This window comes from Amblyomma maculatum, chromosome 11, assembly GCF_055883805.1.
Source record: "Amblyomma maculatum isolate TAMU_Amacu chromosome 11, ASM5588380v1, whole genome shotgun sequence".
Classification (NCBI taxonomy): domain Eukaryota; kingdom Metazoa; phylum Arthropoda; class Arachnida; order Ixodida; family Ixodidae; genus Amblyomma; species Amblyomma maculatum.
In genome coordinates, this window is record NC_139354.1 from 128397419 (window position 1) to 128411413 (window position 13995).

At 48.5% G+C, this 13995-nt stretch overlaps 1 long non-coding RNA gene across 3 annotated transcripts in view; it reads right to left on the reverse strand.

Annotated features, from left to right (window-relative positions):
• LOC146174941 (uncharacterized) overlaps window positions 1-13995 on the reverse strand; it is a 190558-nt gene that overhangs the window by 17218 nt on the left and 159345 nt on the right. Inside the window, exon 4 of one of the 3 annotated variants that reach the window (XR_014702037.1) lies at window positions 7507-7557. The exons of the other annotated variants lie outside the window; for them this stretch is intronic. This is a non-coding gene — a long non-coding RNA (uncharacterized LOC146174941). The remainder of the gene's footprint in view (window positions 1-7506; window positions 7558-13995) is intronic. 3 annotated transcript variants of the gene reach the window in all.

Sequence of the window (13995 nt, forward strand, 5' to 3'; positions counted from 1 at the left end):
CGGTGGAAACTAGCAAAAAACAAGATAGGTGGCTTAAAAGCAGAGAAGTGACATAATGTTACTAATGTAGAAACAAAAAATTTAAAAAAATAGAATGATAATTAAGATATAGGGGGAAAAATGAGCATGATAGCTACTGCTACCACTCCGTTCCAAAGGGGACGCTCCTATACTCCATTCCATCAATCCATCCATCGCTGGAAGTGGGCCGCTGGGGCCCTAAGGAAGTGTCCTCTGTTTATATATGTTACTCTATGGTGAGAGCGTGGCCAGTATAGTTGAAGCTACAAAAGAAGTTCCTTGCCATTGCGGGGGCGATCACTAAGTTTGGTCCGTATATTGGAGGCTGGTCTTTCAGCATACAAACTGATCACCATGACATTGTCGGTTAACTGCCACGAATGCTCCTTACAGCCCTTAATCCAGGCTCAAATACTCGGGGGCCGAGAGCGTGTCACTCGCTTGTCACTGTCAAGTGGTTTCTTCAGAAATCTGCAGAACTTATTTCGTTCAACAAGGTTAAATAATTATGAATTTATTGCAGCAGCTGTCGATCGCGGCTGGTAAAAGAAGCCAGATTACGTAAAAATAATTTCGTAGAAAAAAAGTAGCTAGCCGTTTTTCAAGAAAAGCAACAACTTTATTATAGGCGACTCCAACTGCTCTGAATTGGTCTCGTTGGGATCGCGCTAACGGTATTATTTAAATCCTTATTTGCACTTAGCTTGGTCACCCGTTGTTTGTGCACACACACACACACCCAATATATATATATATATATATATATATTGTCACGTAGTGGCGACAAGGCCGTTGACACCAAAACAAGACACAGGCTTTATGGTACTGAAATTAACTCTTTATTGGGCTGATTTGCGCCCAAAAAAGAACTAAGCAACTCGACGTCGGCGATTGCAACAAACGTGCTCGCCGATCGTCGAACAAAGAATGCCCATCACACTCGTCAACGCTCAGTTTAAAGGCTGTTCAGAACAATCTAGATAACGTCGCAAACTGCTACTAGCACATCCTGGAACATTGTGGAAGCATACGCAAGTGATCGGAATCTGCGAGACAGATCTCGGCGCATCTTTGAGGACAAAGAAATTGATAACGCGTCATATGGCGACAACGAGCATCAACAAACACGGGATACAGAATTAATACCCGTGCCAGAATCACAGCGATTAGGCCGCATGCCGGAGGCTATCAAAAAACAACAAATACTGTCTTGAAGGTTTAGTGGCATTACTCCCACCCTTAAAAAAACATCGTCTCGATGCTCCAAAATAAACAAAGCAACTTAAATAGAAACATTACAAAGTTTAAACACCACGGATTCTTTACGCGCGTAATAAGGCTTCAGAAGAAAAACATGTACAATTTATGGGCGCACGCGTCGCCGTTGTGATGCTGTCGTACCGTCGGGAAGGACTTCATAGTCCAGTTGTCCGACGCGGTGAAGGATTTTGTAAGGCGCAAAATATCCACGCAGCAGCTTTTCGTTTAGTCCACGGCTTCGAATTGGAGTCCAAACCTACACTTGGTTTCCTGGGTTGTACTCTTCTTGGCGTCGTCGTAAGTTGTATTGTCGAATGTCGGTGCGCTTTTGGTCTTTATTACACAGCCGTGCGAGCCCTCGGGCTTCTTTTGCACGTTTCCGGTAGGTGGCGACGTCAAAGTTGTCCGCTTTGGTTACGTGCGGCAGCATTGCGTCGAGCGTCGTCGTGGGCTGCCTGCCGCACAGAAGCTTGAATGGAGTTGCTCTGGTGGTCTCCTGGACTACCGTGTTATACTCGAAGATCGCGTACGGCAGGATGGCGTCCCAGGTCTTGTGTTCAGCGTCGACATGCATGGCGATCATGTCCGCAATCGCTTTGTTCAGGCGCTCCGTAAGGCGATTGGTCTGGGGATGGTATGCTGTTGTTCGTCGATAGCTTGTATGACTGTATTCCAGGACGGCTTGCGTCAACTCTGCCGTAAACGCCGTTCTCCTGTCCGTGATGAGCACTTCTGGGGCGCCGTGTCACAAGAAAATTTGCTTGACAAAAAATTTTTCAACTTCTGCCGTAGTACCATTGGGTAGTGCTCTTGCTTCGGCGTAACGGGTAACGTAGTCAGTGGTGCCGATGATCCACTCGTTACCCATAGACGATACTTGGAAAGGGGCCGAGAAGATCCATCCCAAATTTGTTGAAAGGCAGGTCTGGGGGTGGAATCCGGTTTAGTAGTCATGTTGGTCGAATCGGCAGCGTCTTGCGTCGTTGGCACTCACGACATGTCGTCACGTACTGGGCAACTACGGCAGGCAGTCGCGGTCAGCAGTGCTTCTCCTGGATTCTACGCAACGCTCGTGCAAACCCGAGATGGCCTGCTGTGGGCTCATCGTGCAACGCCTGCAGAATTTCCTGCTGGAGGTTTTTAGGCACAAGGAGAAGCTGCGCGGTCGTGTTGGGTGCGAAGTTCTGAACGAGGAGACCATTGCTTAACGGGAACGATGATAAATGTCGCCTAAACACAGCAGGAGGGGAAGCGGTCTTTTCTTCTAACTAATTGGCTAGCGCTTTCAACTCAGGGTCTGATCGCTGTTATTCTGCGAAACTGCTGGCGCTTACCGGTTCCAAAAAAGCGTCCTCGTCGTCTTGTTTCGCCGGCGCATCAACGGGGGCTCGTGACAAGCAGTCTGCATCGGAGTGCTTGCGGCCTGGCTTGTAGAGGACTGTGATGTCGAATTCTGGAAGACGTAGGCTCCATCGGGCAAGGCGGCCGGAGGGGTCTTTCAAATTAGCCAACCAGCAGAGCGCGTGATGGTCGCTTACCATCTTGAGTGGTCGACCTTAAAGTTATGGACAAAAAGTAGTAGGGGCCAGATAATTGCAAAGCCGGATGCTCTTCTGGGTTGTTGAGTGATTGACCACGGCATTTGTAAGGGACCTGCTAGCGTAGGCGAATACTTTTTCCTCTCCGGCACTTTTCTGGACAAAAACGGCGCCTAGGCCCATTATGCTCGCGTCAGTATAAATTTCGGTCTCGGAGTTTTCATCAAAGTGGCCAAGTACTGCAGGGCACTGCACACGGCGCTGAAGTTCGTCGAAGGCTTCTTCTTGCGGCGCTTCCCATTTAAAAGGTACGTCAGCCTTTGTAAGCTGCGTCAACGGTTCGGCGGTGCGCGAGAAGTCCCGGTCAAATTGTCGATAATAAGCGCATAACTCAATAAACCTGCGCACGGCTTTCTTGTCAGCTGGCGGTGGAAAAAGTGCAATTGCAGCTGTTTTTTCCGGGTCTGGCCAAACACCATCCTTGCTAACGATGTGACCTAAGAAACACAGTTCCTCGTAGGCGAGGAGGCACTTCGCTGGTTTTAACGTTAGTCTCGATGCTTTGATGGCTGCCAACACAGTCTGCAGCCGTTTCAGCTGGTCTTCAAAGTTTGACGAGAAGACAACGATATCATCCAAGTATACCAGGTAAATTTGCCACTTCAAGCCAGCCAGCACAGTGCCCATTACGCGTTGAAACGTCGCTGGTGCGGAGCAGATTCCAAATGGCATTACCATGAAATCGAGAATGCCGTCTGGAGTGATGAATGCGGTCCTCTCGCGATCTCTTTCGTCGACCTCAATTTGCTAATATGCGCTCTTCAGGTCCATTGATGGGAAGTACATTGCATTGCAGAGGTGGTCCAGTGAGTCGTCGATGTGGGGAAGTGGGTAGACATCCTTCTTAGTTATGCTATTCAACCGGCGGCAATCAAGCCAGAAGCGCAGTGTGCCGTCTTTCTTCTTCACCAAAACAAGCTGGTACCTCCCAAGGGTTCTTGGATGGCTGGATCATTTCATCACGCAGCATTTCCTCAACTTGATCGAGTATGGCCTGGCGTACTCGTGGCGATGCACGGTATGGGCTCTTACGTAGCGGTCGAGTGTTTTCGTCCGTGATGCTGCGATGCTTTGCCAACAGAGTTTGCCGCACCTTCGACGCTGAAGAAAAGCACTCGCTGTAGTTTTCAAGAAGAGTGCGAATCCGGTCTTGTCTATCTCGGGGGAGCGCTGGGTTAACGTCGAAATTGGGCTGCTAGGCTCGGTTGGGTGTATCGTTTACAAGTTGGCTGGTAAGGGCAAAGACTTCTCGGGCGTCCGCTAGCTTGTCAAGGAAAGCAATCGTCATGCCCTTGTTCAGGAGCCGGTATTCGTCGGTGAAGTTCGTGACGTGGACATCAGCTTGTCCATGACGGAAACGGCTGATGCGTCTTGCGATGCCAAGTCCTCTATTCAGTAACAACTGAGTGTTTCTTTCGACAACCCGTCCCGTGATTTCGACTTCTGTTGTAACCACAGGGACGGTGACGCTCGATGCGGGTGGTATGGTCAATTCTCTGTCGAAGACGTTGAGAGCAACATGATGCGTCGACGTTCTCGTAGCCGGTATGGCTTTGTCGGTCGAGAGCTTGATGAGTTTGGATCAGAGGTCGATGATCGCTCGATGTTTGTGATGTTCGTTCAGAAAATCCATTCCCAGAATCACATCGCAGGAACAGTGCTGTAGGACGACGAAGTTGGTAGGGTAGATACGTCCATTTACTGTAACCATTGCGGTGCATCGCGCCGCCGGCGTAATAAGGTTACCATCAGCGGTGCCGATTAGCGGGCCGTCCCCCGTGGTGGTCACTTTCTGGAGCTGGGTGGCGAAAGCTCCACTGATGACAGAGTAGTCGGCACCGGTGTCCACTAGGGCGGTAACCGTGCGTCCGTCGAAAGCAACCTCAAGGTCGATTGTTCGCGTCCTAGTATTGAATGTTGGCTTCGGTGTTCGATCTCTGCTTCGTCTTGTGCGGAGGTAGCGGACTTGGCACACCGTCGTAACATCGCTGGGCGGCGATGTCAACTTTAAGTCTGGTCGTGATCTCGTCAATGTTGTCGTCTTGTGGATTGGCGATTTAATGGCTGCGCCGTCGTCAATCGTCATCGGCGATGGACGATCTTCGTGTTTTCGCCGTGAAGCAACGTAACCTCCAAAGGTTGCTCTATTTTGTTTCCCCTGCGCGGGCTTATTTTCCGCGCGCGCTCTCATCGTAGGTACGGCATGGCGACGCAAAGCGGGGGCTGTATGGTGATGGGTACCTGAACCGACGGTTTGGTGGCGCAATCTCACCGCTATGCAGAAAGTTGTCGATTTCTTGCGGTCGTTCACTTGGGCGTGGTCGTGGAGCATCGACTGCAAATCCGCGGAGACCGATTCGTCGGTACGGGCTGTGGCGCAGAACGTGGCCGGCCTCACCGCAGTGGAAGCTTAATGGCCGGTTGTTTTGCTGACCTCCAGGCGTCGCACTTCCTAGGGTTTGGGGGTCTTTGGTAGGCTTGGCGGGCGGGGGCCAAGGGGCGGCTTTCAGGAACAGGACGGTAGCGGCGAATGATTGGAAAGTCACCATTTCGGGGCGCAGGACGACGTAATGTAGCAACGTAGTTCATCGCTGTTTCCGCTTTTACTGGAACAGTCGCAGCTGTTGCTTGAGAAACGCCCAGTGGCTGCTGATTTTCTTTACGGACGACGTCCGCGAGCGTCGCCCCTTGGGGTTTTTGCGTAGATGGCAGAAATCGGCGGTGCTCCTTTCGCACGATCTCCCGGATGATGTCCCGAAGATTCTCTCCGCTATTAGATGTGCTGGGGTAGTGGCTTGATTAGTCCGGCTGAAATGGCCACTCGTAGTGGCGCAACAAGGTGTCCAACGTCTTCTCGATGGCCGATGCTTCCCATTCAAATTCGTCCACAGTTTTCGGCGGCAAAAAGCGACTCTTTAACAACTCTTTAACGAGTCGGCGCGGCAAAACAGGCGCTTCATCTCCTCTACGTTTACCAGGACGGGCTCGTTTGGGAGGTGAAGTCTTGATTGGAAAAGGACCTGAGCTCTTTTCTTTAGGATAGAACTTATAAAGGCCATAAAGAACTTCGCTTTGAATATCTTCCAATTCTTTAAAGGCGTCTCGTGATTTTCGAACCATACTCGGGCATGTCCTTGAGGAACAAAGTAGACTGGCCTGAGTTTCGCAGCGTCGTTCCAGCCGTTTAATTCTGCCAAACGGTCGGAAGGGTCCATCCAGTCTTCCGTATCTTCGTCCGGACGCCCATGGAAGCAAGTGGGCTCACGGGGTTGGACGAAAACAATCGCTGCGGTAGGCTGGGCCATCGTCAGCGTCGATGCCATCCGAGATCGAATGGGGTCCGGCAGCAGACCGTGCTCAGGTTGGAGCTCTTGAAGCCGGCAACTGCTTCGGTGGCCTATTGGCTGAAACTTCTGGAACAGGAACATGGCTGGGATCCTCGCTTGAAGGATCAAAGGCAGCACCTCCACCAGATGTCACGTAGTGGTGACAAGGCGGTAGACACCAAAAGACACAGACGTATAGTACTGAAGGTACCTCTTTAATGGGTTGACTTGCGCCCGCAAAAGAACTAAGCAACTCGGCGTTGGCGACAGCAACAAACGTGCTCGTCGATCGTCGAACAAAGAATGCCCGTCACACTCGTCAACGCTATTTTTAAAGGCTGCTCAGAACAATCTAGATAACGTAGCGAACTGCTACTAGCACAATCTGAAACATTGTAAAAACATACGCAAGGGATCAGAACCTTTCACAAAGAGCTTGGCGCATCGTTCGCAACAAAGAAATTGATAACGCGTCATATCGCGACAACGAGCATGAACAAGCACGGGATACATGAATAATACGCGTGCCAGAATCACAGCGATATGGTCGCATGCCGGCGGCTGTTAAAAAACAGCAAATAGTTTTGAAGGTTTCGCTCTTGTGTTAAAGACGCTGTTGTCTGCAGAGGAAATAAATAGCGAAGATGGTTAACAACACTTCATTTATTCTTCGTCGACGTTTCGACCGGAGTCAGGTCTTCTGAAGACTGTCTTGAGAAGACCGGACCCGGTGGAAACGTCGAAGTAAATCCACTCTTATGTTTTTAAAATCTTGGCGATCCATGTTACATTTATTAATCAGTTTTCATCAACTCTTTCTGGTATATATTGTCACATGCTTTGAGGCGTCTAGAGGGAAGAAGAGGCTGGTGGGAAGAAGAAACACAAGCTGCAGTGGTGTGTGCTGGTGTTCCTTGCGGACTCGCAGCGCTTAGGCTACCAATAAGCACCCCGTTACGTACTGAGTGTGTTACAGTTGTGGTGGAGCTTGCGGTGTAAATCAATACGGATACCCGATGTCTTGAACGAAGCCGCCGACTCGCTGGTTTGCCATCCCTACCATTTAATATTGCTCAAGACGGTAACGCTGCCCGAGCAACACTTCCGGTGAGCAACTGGCAGCACTACCGCGAGCCGCGCACAGTTGTTGGAAAATCTGACGAGTCCGTCGACAAGTGGCTAACCAACTACGAACGGGTGAGCCGGTACAATCGTTGGGATGCGACTGTGAAGCTAGCGAATGTGGTGTTCTTCCTGGAAAGCACTGCCCTAGTTTGGTTTGATAATCATGAATCACTTACCTGCTGGGATTGTTTCACAAGAGAGATAAAGAAGTGCTTTGGGCGACGGATCTGCGAAGAAGAAACGCGCAGAGCAAACGTTCATGCAGTGAGCCTAAGTACATGGTGAGACTTGCACCACATATATCGAGGACATTGTGAAATTGTGCAAGATTGTACACCCTCGCATGTCCGAGGAAGATAAAGTGGGGCACTTGCTCAAAGGTATAGCTGTAAATGTCTATACACTTCTTATAAGTAAAGAAAATTTAAACTCTACAGCTGACTTCATCGGGCACTGCGGCGCTTTAGAAACCTTAAGTTGGGCCTCATCACAACCTAAATCTGGGCGAGTGGCCAACGTCACGTCTGTAGCGAGCGTTGATGTCAGAGCTCCGGAGTCCATGGCTGATCTGATACGCCGGATCGTGCGTGAAGAATTGCTGCGTGACAAAGATTCTGCATGTCGGGATGAACACCAGCATGACGATTGTGCGCTGCAAGCAGAACCCGCGACCCCATCAACTTCCTGGACTACGGCTTTAAATGCGTCACGCATTGGCGAGAGCAGACAGTGTAGAAACTTAACCACTTTTCACCCACGGATGGGCCGAAGAACTAACAACACATGTGAGGTGGTTCGTCAGCAATGCCGGCCCGATTACTACCGCCAACCATAGCTAGTTTCCACCCATTTTTATTTTGACCGGTGGCGCCAGCAACCTGTGTGTTATATGTGGCATGCCCGGACATATCTCCCGGTATTGCCATTGGCGGGGCCTGCTGCCTCAAGTTGATCACCCGCTGCCCAAAGTTTCTGATCGTTTCGACACTGAAGTTTTCCGACATCGACTCTGCTTCGGATCGCAGCCTTACGCCGTCAACCCAAAGAAAGCGACGTTCACCATCTCCTCGGCGCCGTTCTTCCCCTTCGGGAAACAAGAAGGCGTGGCCGATGGGGGTAAGATCGCCGGGTAATCAACGTTTCCAATACCTCTGCCTGTATTTATGTTAAAGAACAAACTCAAAGTATCCATCGACGGCATTCACACTATGGCACTAATTGACACTAGAGCAACAGTCTCTGTTATTAGTTTAGCATTCAAAAATCGATTAGGACATAAAGTGAAGTTTAGCGTGATTCAAAATGTGGCAGTTTGTGGTGTTGGCGGTGAATCATTGGTGCCTTTGGGTGTGCGCTGTGCGAACGTTGTGATTGGTGGCCAAGTTTTTCGAGCCGAATTCACAGTGTTGCCTCGTTCCACGCATGAAGTAATTCTAGGTATAGTCTTTTTGCAACAGTGTGGTGCAACGCTAGACTGCCGTAGTGAACAGATCTCACTCAATACTGCGTTGACGTCAGCTCTTTCAGAAACGTCGTCGCTCGATTTAGGTGCGTTTTCTGTGTCTGAAGATACAGGTGTACCTGCGATGTCCGGAGAATTCATTCAAGTTGTTTCATCTATAAATTTGTGCGAGGATTTCGACGACTTAGTGGAACCTACAACACTTGCCGGCGCAAAGAAGAGTATCCTGGTGCCTCGTTGCATAATTTTAGTCACCAGAGGCCACACCTTGCTGTGGAGTGTAATTAAATAAGTCAGACGAGCCAGCAGTGTTGCCTCCTGGCATGAGGCTTGCTCATTACGAGGAAGGTGTATTGAATTCGGTTGCGGCACTAAGTAACTCTAAGTAACTATGCTCTTGACGAGAAAACATTCAATTTCGCAGAGTCTCGAATCCAGCCAATGATAAACACATCTTTGGGAACACAGGAGCGCCGACGTTTTATTGACCTGCTTTCCAAGCATGTTTTGGTTTTCGGCTTCGCCACAGATCATCAGCCATCGATTCCAAATTCTCGCAACCATCGTTCGATTGATACTGGAATCTCTTGCCCGATCAGAAAGAAGTCCTATCGTGTGTCTCCGACCGAATGCCAGCTTATTGACGACAAGTTCATGATATGCTCCAGCGTGGCCTTATCCAGGAATCTTCAAGTCCTTGGGCGGCTCCAGTTATCCTCGTTAAAAAGAAGGACAACACATGGCATTTCTGTGTGGACTATCGCCGCCTTAACGACGTAACCAAAACAAAAATGTGTATCCGCTTCCACGTATTGACGATGCAATCGACTGTCTTCATTCGGCGTCATACTTCTCGGTAGACTTGAGATCGGGGTACTGAACGATACCGATGAACCCAAGCAACAAAGCAAAGACGGCATTTGTGACACCCGACGGTCTCTGTGAGTTCAACGTAATGCTCTTTGGTTTGCGTAATGCGCCTGCTGCGTTCGAACGATTCATGGCCACCATTCTGCGCGGACTCAAGTGGAAAATTTGCTTGCGCTATTTGGAGGACGTTGTGATCTTCGGCAAGACCTTTCAGGAACACAATAGCCGCCTCGCCATCCTTCTTCACTGCATTGAGAGAGCAGGCCTCGTCTTCAACTCTAAGAAGTGCCACTTTGGCGAACTTCAAACAATTATTCTTTGTCACTTGGTCGATAAGGATAGTGTTCAGCCGGATCCTCAGAAGATTGCGGCTGTAACCAGCTTTACACCAGCGGAATCAGTGAAGCAGCTTCGCAGCTTTTTAGGACTGTGTTTCTACTGTCGTCGTTTTGTGCCCAGTGGTTTGTGCTGGTGTCCCTTGCGGATTCGCAGCACTTAGATTACTAATAAACACCCCCGTTGCGTATTGAACACGTAACAATATTATATATATACACACACACACACACATATATATATATATATATATATATATATATATATATATATATTGCCGGAAACAATATTATTCTTTAGTCGTTCTGCCGGTATGCAGCCTTATAACGGTGATTGTGCCGCATGGATCTATTTTGTACTCTTCGTTAATGCTCACTGTGCCAGCTGCAGCTGCATCGGTTTCTTTATCACAAAAGATACACCTAGATGCATATCGAAGGATTCTGGCCACTTGCATGTGTTTCTTATGCTAGTCAGCCTTGCGACTACATCTAGATATTTCCTCGCGCCTTTCATCATCATCATCAGCTCGATTATACCCACTGCAGGGCCAAGGCCTCTCCCATATTTCTCCACTTAACCCGGTTCTGTGCTAGCTGCATCCATTTGACCCCTGCGAACTTCTTGATCTCATCCGCCCACCTAACTTTCTGCCGCCCCCTGCTACGCTTTCCTTCCCTTGGAATCTAGTTTGTTACTCTCAGCGACCATCGGTTATCCTCTCTTCGCACTACATGCCCTGCCCATGTCCATTTCTTCTTCTTAATTTCTACTAGAATGTCGGTAACTTGAGTTATTTCTCTGACCCACTCTGCACGCTTTCTATCTCTTAATGTTACCCCTACCATTTTTCGTTCCATAGCCCTCTGGGTTGTCCTCAACTTAAGTAGAACTCTCTTGGTTAGCCTCCACGTTTCAGCCCCATTGGTGAGTACAGGCAAGATGCAACTGTTGTATGCTTTCCTCTTGAGCGATACCGGTAAGCTGCTAGTCATAATCTGTGAGTGCTTGCCAAATGCGCTCCATCCCAATCGTATTCTTGTTATTTCCTTTGCGTGGTCCGGATCTGCGGTTACTACCTGTCCTAAGTAGACATATTCGCCTACTACTTCCAGTATTTCGCTACCTAATGTAAACGGCTGTTCCTTCCCGAGGCTGTTGAACATTCCTTAGTCTTCTGCATATTGATTTTCAAGCCCACCTTTCTACTTTTCCTGTCTAGGTCATCAGTCATTTTTGGCAGTTCATCCCCCGAGTTGCTTAGCAGGCAATGCCATCAGAAAATCGCAGATTACTGAGGTATTCTCCATCTACCCTTATCCCTAACTACTCCCATTCCAAGTCTCTGAATACTTCCTCTAAACAAGCTGTGAATAGTACTGGGGAGATTGTGTCTCTTTGCCTAACACCTTTCTTTATGGGAATTTTGTTACTTTTCTTATGCAGAACTATGGTTGCTGTGCAGCCACTATATATATCTTCCAGCACTTTCACGTACGGCTCGTCTACCCCCTGATTTCGCAATGCCTGCATCACCGCTGAGGTTTCAACTGAGTCAAATGCTTTTTCGTAATCAATGAATGCTATGTATAAGGGCTGGTTATATTCCGAGCATTTTTCTATCACCTGATTGATGGTATGGATATGATCGATAGTAGAGTACCGTTTCCGAAACCCTGCTTGATCCTTTGCTTGATTGCAGTCTAAGGTTGTCCTGATTCTATTAGCAATTACCTTAGTAAATACCTTATACGTAACAGACAGTAAGCTGATTGGTCTGTAATTTTTAAGGTCCTTAGAGTCCCCTTTCTTGTGAATGAGGATAATGTTTGCATTCTTCCATGGTTCCGGTACCGTCGATGACACCAGGCACTGCGTATACAGGGTGGCCAGTTTTTCTAGCACGGTATCCCCGCCATCCTTCAGCAAATCTGTAGTTATCTGATCCTCTCCAGCTGATTTCCCCCTTTTAATAGTTTCTAGTGCTTTCTTGACCTCGTCCTTCGTCACTGGTGGAACGTCTGACTGTTTTTTCCTACCGCCAATCTCATTACGGTCCTGACTACTTTGGCTACTGTAGAGATCTGTATAGAACTCCTCGGCTACTTTGACTATCTTTTCCATATTAGTGATGACGTTGCCCGCCTTGTCCCTTTTCGCATACATCTGGTTTTTGCCTATGCCCAATTTCTTCTTTACCGCTTTAAGGCTTCCCCCGTTCTTTACAGATGCTCAATTTTCTCCATGTTATACTTCCTTATATCGGCCACCTTGCGCTTATTGATTAGCTTTGATATCTCGGCCAATTCGATCTGGTCTGTTGGATTGGAAGCTTTCATACTCTGGCGTTTCTTAATCAAATCTTTCGTCTCCTTAGACAGCTTGCCGGTATCCTCTCTAACTATCCTACCGCCTACTTCTACCGCGCACTCAGTAATGATATCTCTGAAATTATTGTTCCTTGCCTCTAGGGTAATGTCGCCATCCTCAGTTAGAGCTGAAAACCTATTCTGTAGCGAAATCCTGAACTCTTCTGCCCTCCCCCTCACCGCTAATTCATTTATGGGTTTCTTTCTTACTAATCTGTTGCGTTCCTTCTTCAGATTTAGGCTAATTCGGGACCTCACCATCCTGTGGTCACTGCATCGCACTTTCCCGATTACCTCTACATCTTGCATAATGGGGGAGGGGGTGAACACATTATGAAGTCGATTTCATTTTTAGTCTCGTCGTTAGGACTTTTCCATGTCCATTTCCGGTTCTTCCGTTTGCTGAAGAAGGTATTCATGATTCGTAAGTTATTGCGCTCTGCAAACTCAACTAGTAACTCCCCCCTGCTATTCCTAGAACCTCGCGCCTTTAATGAAGAGTTGACCTGCGCGACGGGCATTCATTTATCGAAGACAGCCAGCACGATTGCTTCTCTCGCCTCCAAAAAATTCCTTAGTTGTATTGAAGGCTGAAGTTAGCCCAATAAAGAGCTTAGTCCTACGAATGCTAAGCCTGTTCATTTTTCGCCAACGGTATGGTCTGCACTACGTGACACCTTATGGAAATGGTGCAAACACACACATTTATATACATTGTTACGCAATGATGACGAAGTGTTTCTCCTCTTACATCGCGGAAGGGACAAGGTGATGACGAAGAAGTGGGACTGATTCCGTGTTGCTTCTCCCGGCTATACCATTTGAGGCTGTTGTAAATATACTTTAAATGCATCGAGTTTCCACGTAACATGTTAGTGGAGGTGCGGCCGTTGATCCCGGCGTCAGCCTCCGCACGACTAAACTCAGCAGCGGCCGCCTGCCTTACTGCCTCACGATTCCTCAAGATACCGTCCCCACAATAACCTATGCCTTTCCATCGGTCATCCTCACCCACCCTCGGAATCCTGGCACTTTTACTAGCACGGGCACTACAGACGTGGAGGAATGAATACGCAAGTTCGAACGTGGGAGCACCTATAATCGCTGGGACACCACCCTCATGCTAGCGAATGTTTTTTTTACCTCGGCTTCACTGCGCTAGCCTGGTACGAGACTCATGAATACCGGCTAACCAGTTGGGATACTTGCAAAGAGAAGCTTCACCAACTCTTTCGAAAACCCCATGGTAGAAAGCCTACTGCACAGCGAACCCTCGAGACCCGTCTTCAGACAGCTACCGTGGTACAGATACGTGGGCTATATCCAAGACATCCTCGCCCTTTGCCACAAAGTATATCACAACATGTCCGAATCCGCCAAAGTTGCCATATCGTGAAGGACATCGTAGGCGATGTATTCAATCTGCTTCTGTACAAAGACTGCAACACAGTTGATGCCATCATCAAAGAATGCCGTCGTTTTGAAGACGCCAAAAGTTGACGCATAGCACGCTCATGTGCCCGCCATCCAAATACTGCTCCGATTTTCTGGTGTCAAGATTTGCCAGCCCAACACCAGCCAACGTCGACCTAAAATGTGATCCGTATCGTCCTCCGCGAACTCGAGGC